This window comes from Rhamphochromis sp. 'chilingali', assembly GCF_963969265.1.
Source record: "Rhamphochromis sp. 'chilingali' genome assembly, chromosome: 22".
Lineage (NCBI taxonomy): Eukaryota > Metazoa > Chordata > Actinopteri > Cichliformes > Cichlidae > Rhamphochromis > Rhamphochromis sp. 'chilingali'.
This window is the reverse complement of record NC_137950.1, coordinates 4,264,727-4,274,571: the sequence shown is the minus strand read 5'-3', so window position 1 is coordinate 4,274,571 and position 9,845 is coordinate 4,264,727.

Here is a 9,845-nt window from a genome sequence, read left to right as displayed (position 1 = left end):
TTGGGGGTTAAATAGCAGATAATAATCAGTTATTTATGTTAGTTTATTATTTAAAATTTATATTCACATTCCGATCATGAAAAAAATATTTATACAATTAACTTGGCTCTTAGTTAAATAATGGTAATATCCTATTACCATGTTCTGAAAGTCAGTTGCAATTGATACTTTAATTTAATCTGGTTCTCAACTCGGCCAGTAAATAAAAGCCTCATCTCCTCTTCTTCTTTACAGGTGATGACCGACTTTCCCATTGTTTTGAAGGGTGGTTCTCGCTCCTTCACCGTGCCTGAGCCACATTCCGAAAACTCCAACAAACTGAAAAACCTGAGCCGATGTCATTTTTAAAAAATATATTAGTAAATAGGGGAGACAGTTTCTTAATCAGGGAAGAGCCCCACATCCACATTAAGGAGACGGGCTGTGCACATTGGAAGAAAAAGTCTTGGACATAGTCTTTTTTTTTTTCTTTTTTTTTTTTGTGCTCTGTTTTCATGACAGATGTCAATTATTTTTTCAATAAAGTGTATTTGAACGTAGTCATTGCCTGGTTATCTTCATGGATGACTGCTTATGTCTGATCCTCTCCTTTTTTTGAGTTCACCTTCTGTTCTGTATGTCTATTTTTTTCTCTCATCATTGTTGGACGCTGCCTGGTGTTTTTCTTTGTTGCTGTCTCCTGGATGCAGTAGGCTTTGTCCTCTTCTTCTTTGGCATTTTCACTCCCCTCGACTTCTGGGATTTCTTTGTCTTCTCTGGGCCACTTCTCATGTTCCTCAGCCTGGTGTTGTGGATCTTCTGGTATCTTGGAAACCTAGAGGTACCAGTGGAAGACCTATTACATCACTGAGATTCTCCATTTGTGTCATAATTAGAAGCACAAAGCAGATTTCTGGATGGTGATGTTGGACCATGGAATCGGCGCTAAAGCTTCAGGTGCAGATCTTCACATTTAAAGCATTATGTAGTCGAGAATAATTTTCCTTTAATAAACATCTCTATATTCTGTAGGGTGAAAATTCTGAGCTTCATCACAATCTCATAGGTGGATATTTGATTCACCAACAAAAGAGATGGAACCTTGACCTGAAATGCTCCCTGTATGCTGAGCACCTTAAACTCAGCAGCTGCACATCAGCATGTAAGACATTCCCAAAGTAACATTAGCAAGAGAGAAGAGACTAAAAGAAAAGTGCAAATCACAATGCTGTATGCTTTATTGTTGTGGTTGGTTAATACTTCCTTGTGTTGCTTGTTTTACTTTACCTAACTTTGTTCTCATTTTGGTTCTTGTGATTTTGCATGTTTGTTTGGGGTTTTTTTGTTTTTGTTTTTTACGCTGTTTGGTTTCTTACATTAAGACAGTGACATGGTAACGTCTTATCACCTTCTGATCAGGGACATGTCCAGAGGGGGATCACTTCGGTCCCCCACCCTCAATCCAGTCCCAATACCAGCAGGCTTAAACTACTACAGAAGAACAACTAGCAGCCAGTGTCAGAATGTACTTTACTGAAATATAGTTATAATGTACTTCAGCTTTATTTTTGTGTTGTGGCGATTTCTACTTTAACCAATTTTTTTTAATCCGTTAGTGCTCTATATCATTAACTTTAAAGGTTTAGATTATCATTTTGCAGATTTTAAAATATAAATCCATTAATTGATGATAATGTGTTATTACAGATCAAACTATCCAGAAGAATCAAAGTAAATCAAATCCAGCTTAAAGTTTGATAAGTGTTACTCAATCAGTAATTATGATCCAGTAATCTAATATATATGATTCTGCATAAATAGTATTTTTAAATATTTTTGATCATAAAATTTTTGTACTATTACTAATTAGGGACAATGGATTTGTTTCCAACAGTTATTCAATACATACTATGTTCAAACTCTTTATCAGTGCCACTTTTTGTGTCGTGCATCTAAATGTGGGCACAGAGCCTGAAATTCATGCCCAGTGTTTTTGACACTATATTCATCTCTGATTAAATATTCAGATTTCTTGTGGGCCCTTGAATGCCATGTTTTTAGACCCCTGGAAAAATCCTGCAAGTAAGTGTTTGGGTGCACTGTGGTTGTGCTTATTCTAGCTCTTCTCTGATTCTCCAGCCTAACATGATCCTGTTTTGATTGTTTTGTTTCTGTTTTAAATAGTGTTTCATTTATTTCATCAAATTTTTGGGATGTTAAATGTGTTTCCTCACTCTGACCTGGAAATCAGGAGACTGTCCTCTATTTGCACATTTCTACTTCATTTACATCCTGATGAGATTATTCATGTTGTTCCTTTGTCCCCACTGATTTCCTTCTAAGGCTTGTGCTCGTGATTAGTCTCTGTGGTGATTTTCTTGTTGTGAAATCTAAGAATTGGTCACACAACCCATTTAACAGAAACCAGCCAAACTGGGTCTATTAGTTACTGGGGCAAGTGTGCTCTCATTTTACAAGAATTTGTTTGTGTGAGGAGAAAAGACAGGAAACATTTTTCAGTAGTCCCACACATCTGCATCCTTACACATATGGTGGAGTCAAACTTTTGAACAGAGGTTGTTTAGAAATATGTATTCTGACGTAATCTTTACCAGGAATGAGGTACAACTTGTTTCTCTGTCATACACCTTATTAACAGTCTAAGCTTATCACCACAATAATCCCCAGGCTTACAATACTGACAACAAGAATAGCACTGCAACACTAAACTGTTATCAAGTACATGTGATGAAATGACATGTTGAACAAAATAATGGATTTCGAAATGAAGCTACAGTGCCTCGTTAATCTTTGCACAATCCCTGTTTCCAACTCATAATCTCTTTTGATATAGCTGTTGTTTTTCAAGGAGCAATCCCACGCAGTCATTTAGTCTCTCACAAGGGAAGTCTTTGGGAATGTGTCAGCATTTCATTACTAATTCATAACTTTAGCCTCGTTGCTCAGACAGGTCCAGGAAAATTACTGTAGAGATGGTTGACATGTGATTCTAAGGTGTTGCAATCTCACTTTGTGTCTGTCTGTCTTCTTGTGTCTCTGGGGCTTCAGGTTCCACCTCACACCTAACATGTGTCTCAGTTACCTGTTGTCTGCCTGCTGAACAATGCCCGGCCAGCACCCACATGCAAACACACCTAAGTTTGGCCTGGGTCAACTGACACTGTTTGCCTCAGTGCAGTGGTGACAAAGGCTAAAGTGATTACGTTCTAATGTAGTGTTGTGTTGCAGTCAGGCATGCCAACAATTCATACTGTTCTCATTTGATGTCAAGCAGTCTTGCAGTCCAAAGTCCAATAATGGCGTTTAATGATACTTTTTTAATGGTACTATCCTCCAAATTTAAACTAAAACTTGCATTATCAGGGCCAGTGTTTCCCTCGTTAGTGAGCTGAGACATTTTCAAATTTGTGCTTTGACTTTTCTTATTTCTTTTTAGCCCTACGACCATTTCCTCAGGAGGTTTTGCTATTTCCAAGTCACCAAGGTAAATAAAGATGTGTTCTAATGTTAACCAGGCATGGTTAACATACTTTACATTGGTGTTGCACACATACACGGCCCAGCCATAGTTCAACTGATAACACTGGCTCGATTGAACACAATACTGTACAATCATTGTTTCTTTATATCCTGCTGACAGGTCTAGTTATTTATGGGCGGTGTTAAGCTATATTTAAATACAATGAACTTCCTTTAAGTTCACTGAAATATAATAGTATTCTACTTGCTTACAGTTTGTCCTACATTTCACTTCATTAACAAAAATTAACTGAATGTGAACAGGTGTATTGTAGCAGATTGACCTTTGGAAAAACTTTAGGAATATGACAGGAAAATACAACATCAACAAATAAAATGTTAAGGAAGTTGGAAATAAATCATTTAAAGCTACTGTGTCTGAAATATGTTGGTATTCCATAGCTTTATCTTATGTTTCTTATATTTTAAAAATAGACATCCTATATTTACTGATTTTTAAATCTAGATTTTGTTTTCATGTGGATGTGGACTGTGAACATGGTTATAATATATTATATATTCTAACTGTATCTTCTCTAACTAATTAGCTTCTTTGACAAGAAATAGCTGTTTTTAATCATACGAGAACAGCAACAATGTAGCAGCTCATCTAGCTCATGATGCATCACCAAACATCAAAATCTGAAAAAATTCTAGCAGTAATAATGATTCTAGTGAAAATGGAAAAGTAATTGTAAAACAATCAATATGACCTTGACCTGAAGCAAAACTTGGTTGACCCCTTAGGTGATCATTGTGTGCAAGTTTTACTAAAATCTGACCAATATTATTGGAGGAAGAGTGAACTGTCAACTGTAGATTGACAGCTGGATCGTCAGAACCCTCAACACTGTATAAGCTTGGCTGGATAAACTAAAAATGACCAACAAATTCATGTTTTTTAAGTTTGAAATGGTAAAGCAAAATTTACATAATTTATATTTGATAAATAAATTTGATAAAATTACGCCTTGTAATCGGAAGGTTGCCGGTTCGAGCCCCGGCTCAGACAGTCTCGGTCGTTGTGTCCTTGGGCAAGACACTTCACCTACCGCCTACTGGTGATGGCCAGAAGGGCAGCCTCGCTTCTGTCAGTCTGCCCCAGGGCAGCTGTGGCTACAACTGTAGCTTGCCTCCACCAGTGTGTGAATGGGTGGGTGACTGGGTGTGTAAAGCGCTTTGGGGTCCCTAGGCGGGACTAGTAAAAGCGCTATACAAATACAGGCCATTTAGCAAAGATAATTTTCGAGGATTTTTGAAATAACTTATAACATTGTTTTTAATCAGATTTGTGCCTGTGCTCGGAATAGCACCTGGGTGACCAGACTTTGAGTGACAAAGATTTTGCTTAAGTAAAATGTAACTGCACTTTAGCATTGTAGAACAGTAAAAGGTTTTGTTTAATGAAAGGCAGATTTACAATTTTGGAAACCTTATCTCTTGACGATTTGATGGTATCTGTGAACTGTTCTGCAGCACAATCAACGTAGCACAGAGAACAGAAAGTTCACTTTGAAGCTAAGACCAAGGGTGTCCCATATTTATTATATCATTTGTTTTTTGTACAAATTAAGGAATTTAATTTAGTTTTCTTCACATCAAGTCATATCCTGGTTGTTCTTTTCATTTTTGCTTTGTTTAAATTATTAAACTATTTTTGTTAATGAATATCTAGTTTTTCTACCAATGAAGAAGTACTGAGATCACAACAGTCACAAACTGCTTTAAATATGGTGATAGTGTTTTTCTATTCAGGTATGCTTGTATTGCATTAGCAGTGGGTTTAGAATCATTGCCAATTACATGGTTTCCTGATGGCATTGCATGTTGGCTCAAAATCTCACAGTACTTTTTCCATTCATTATTAATAATAATGGATTGGATTTATATAGCGCTTTTCAAGGCACCCAAAGCGCTTTACAATACCACTATTCATTCACTCTCACATTCACAAACTGGTGGAGACAAGCTACGGTTGTAGCCACAGCTGCCCTGGGGCAGACTGACAGAGGCGAGGCTGCCATATCGCGCCATCGGCCCCTCTGGCCAACACCAGTAGGCGGTAGGGTAAAGTGTCTTGCCCAAGGACACAACGACCAGGACAGAGAGCCCGGGGATCGAACCAGCGACCTTCTGGTTACAGATACGCTTCCCAACCCCCTGAGCCACCCCTTCAGCCTTTTCTGCCTTTTCTTAAACATGACACCAGTTCTGATGAAGCTAGGTTTAAGTTTCATTTTTTTCCACGCCTGCCACTTCTTCTTGATATCCAATATTCAAAGAAAATTTCTTAAAAGATCTTCAGAAAGTCTGGAGATCTACTGATCAAGGCTGGTTTCAAATATTACAGGAAAGTCTGCCTCTGCAAAATATATAGAAATAAATGTTAGCTCTAGACTACGTGTTAGTAAGGGTAGTGTAGATGCTTGCTGTGCATCATTTCATTTTGATTTTATTTAGTGGTGGACATTTAAGTCAGCTGTATGACTGGACTTTTGTGTGGCAGAAAAAGGGAACCAAAGACATAACATCTACCTATACTAATTTCACACTTATCCTGACTCTTATGTTACATTCAGTACCCTCCAATCTAACAATTTACATTATGAAGCTGGTCCTGTTTGACCGATTTGTCCCCACAGCACGAGTGACACACATAAAGACACATTAGAGGATGAGAACACACTTAGGTAGCAACAGTAAAACACAGACACGAGGACATAGAGACACAAAAACAGGCGCACACATTGAAATGATGTTTGCTTTTATTATAAGCGCTCTGCAATAAATCCCACCCACCCACAATGCAACTGCATTTCCCAGTTAATAATATTATTATATCTGGTATTGTTCCTGGTCCACAGAAGTCCAAAAGCAACCAGGTGTCTTGTGAAGTGTAAATCCAATTAAAATTTCAGACTAAGTCTTCTTCAAATAGTCGTACTCTTTAATGAATATTGCATTGCAGCTATTTCTTTACCAACTACAGCTGCTTGAATCCAATCAGTATAACCTGATATGAAAGTCCATTTTGCTGTACACATTCAAAATTAATTCCAAAAATTGTTCAGCTGTGTTTCCTGTAAATTAACTCCTGGCTCCAGGACCTAATTTATCAAAGTTTCTCTTTCACTGCATTGGTGCAGGGTCCTCAATACGTTAATGAGGTTCTACATCACTAGAAAATACTTCATTAGTCTGGATTCTGTGGAAAGAAAGAAGAAAAAACCAAAGTGAAAAGTCAGTCATTAAAACTGAAGGATTACACTATTTAACTTTCATCTGAACTCTTTACTGAGTTGTAAAATAAAGCTTGTTTGTGGAAGGTTTTTGTTTGTTTCTCCTTTTTTATAACTACAGTAGTTACAAAGCAGTCTTTACTGTCAGTTTACACCTATGCTACTTTTTACAATGATTCTATTGCAAGCTATTTAGTGCTTTCTAAAACATGATATTAGCAAAGATTGAAGATTAATAAATCAGTTACTACTTTAAAAATCACTCATGATAATATTAATAAAAAGTAACCTTTGTGCATAAGATGTGTTGATATAGACTGAGCCAAGAACATCCTCATCTTTTCCTTTACAGATGCACAGAAACATACTGGTCTTAGTATTTGTGGGGATAAATATTTCAGGACACTGATTAATATTGCACTTCCAGACCTATAGTCATATAGAGCATTTCTACGCCTTGTATGAATCTACCTACCTGCTCTCTTTTATACAGCTGATAAGCTGATATGATTAAGAGATATGCAGGCATACACTTCCTGAGCACTCATCATATAAAGACGCCTCAGATGTTGCAGCATCACCATATAAATCCACCAGGTGGCAGCACTTGACTTATGTTACACTACCTGCTGTGACTGATACCCCATACACATGTAGCACACACATGTGGACATATAACAATAATAATAATTATTGTTATTATTATTATTAATGGATTGCATTTATATGGATTGCATATAGCGCATTTCGGGGGCCCCAAAACGCTGTACAATTCCACTATTCATTCACTCTCACATTCACACACTGGTGGAGGCAGCTACAGTTGTAGCCACAGCTGCCACAATTGATTGTTGGTTGAATTTTTACCAGATCACAAACATAAAAACCTAATTCTGGTGAAAATGAAGACACATGAACCATTTTACACTTTAAAATTTGAGGATGTATATTGCAGGACAACTTAAGGTGATGCACATGTTCATCAGTTTGGTCAGTATGTTGTGATTATGAGCCAAAACTTTGTCCTTATACAATTATTACTTGTGGCATTAATCTGGTTGATGAAAATGCCACTAACAAAGTTTAGCTGGCATTAGCACTCCAAACAAATGTCAATCCAATATCACCTCTAAATCCAAAAAGCCTAATTCAATTCACTTCCATTCGGTTTTATAAAACCCCTAAAAACAGAAGACTTGTACTCTGAGCAAGCATTTGGCAACAGTGGAAAAGAAAAACTCAATTGTTGCCAAAGTTGAGGTATCGAAACAGTAATGCACAAACGTGTGAGAGATGCCAAGCGGTCTGCATCACCTTTTTCCCCCTAGAAAGTTCCCTGACTGGAGTCCTTGGAAATAAAAGTTCTGTGGTAGAAATAAAGCAAATTAAACGTGGTAATTCAAATTTATTCTGCTAGCCTACTTTCTTCACCTCGCACATTTGGAAAGGAACCATCAGTGCTTAAAGGTAGGTACGTTTTAAGGTTTGCTCCTATTTAGAAGATTTAAAGGAAGGCCTTCCATGTATCAGCTAGACGGTGATAAACCACATCTAGTTCAATAGCATGGTTTCCTCGTAGAATCTGGGTCCTGATCTGCCCAGAGTCCAAATAAAAATATCTGGCCCATCATGAAACCGAAAATAAGGCAAAGAAGACACTGTTAAGACTGTTGAGAAGCTACCAGCAACTGGTCTCGTCAGTTCCCAAACATTAGCTGACTATTGTTGGAATAATATATTTTTCTCACAAGTTTATACATGTGACATGTTTTCTATTGCTTCTATTGTGAATTAAATGTGTTTTGTCTTGTTTTGAATTTTACACAGATTACCAGTATTTGGGGGCTGTAAATGGTGACGCCCATGCTGTTCCAATTCTTGTGGAAGGAATCAATTAATGTTGGCAACTTGATAATAAGAAGAGTATGTTAAGTCCTCCTTTAGCATAATCTGATCATAGTAAGAACCTGCTTTTTCACTTGAGGAACATTTCAAAACTTAGATCCATCGTGTCAACAAGTGAACTCGAGATGATAATACATGCTTTTGTCTCTACAAGACTCGACTACTGTAACAGCCTGTTTACTTGTCTAAACAATAAAGGGCTAGCTTGTCTACAGGTTGTTCAAAACTCTGCAGCGAGGCTACTGACCCAATCGAACAAGGGAGCTCATATGACCCCTGTTGTAAAGTCGCTGCACTGGCTACCAATCAGATTTAGGTTCCATTTTAAAATTCTAGTTTTAACTTTTAGAGCATTACAGGGACAAGTCATTATAGCTGATTGGATCTAGCTTGGCTAATATCATTCTCATTTTGTTTGAAGACCCCAAGAAACCAGGTTAGCGTCAAGATCAGTGAGTTTTGGATCACCCAGTTGATCCTGAACCTTTTAAGCAGAAAAATTGCTATTTTTTTATTTCCACATACCAGTAAAAGAGTGGTTAAATCATAAATCTCTCAATTTACCAGCTCCCCTAACGTCTCAGCTTTCAAGAATGTGCTCTGTTTGGTTTTATCTGACATTATCAGAAATTTGTTTTCTGTTCTGTTCTTTTGTCTGTTTCTTGTCCCTTTGATTTTTTTTATATATGTATGGTCTGAATTTAATATACTTGTGTTAAGTTCAAAAGTCTGAAAGCCAGCTTTGACTTAATGTCACATCTGGCTTTGAGAGGAAAGTATTTGTAGGTTCAAAATCTATAGTTCCAAATGTTACTCATAAACCTCGTGAACGGTGCATTACTCTTGGATTCTTGCATTACTCTTGGATTACTCAGTTCAAACTGATTACGTCATTGTGAAAGAACACGTGTAGCATGGTGCATGGCCTTTCTCAGGGCAGTACATTTTTTTGAATATTGATGACATCTCAAAGAACGTGCACATACTAGCATCAGACGTCTAACAGCTTGTGGTGCTAGGCCCCTGTCTAAACCAGTCTACGTCTGTGGCAGTGTCTACACAGAATGAGTGATTTTACATGCATTATTTAACATGATCTTCATATACAGACTCTGTCCTCACAGCGTGGTAGCTGCTGTACTACAGTTAGTAAACTAACCTGATGCACAGAAACCCTGGTCT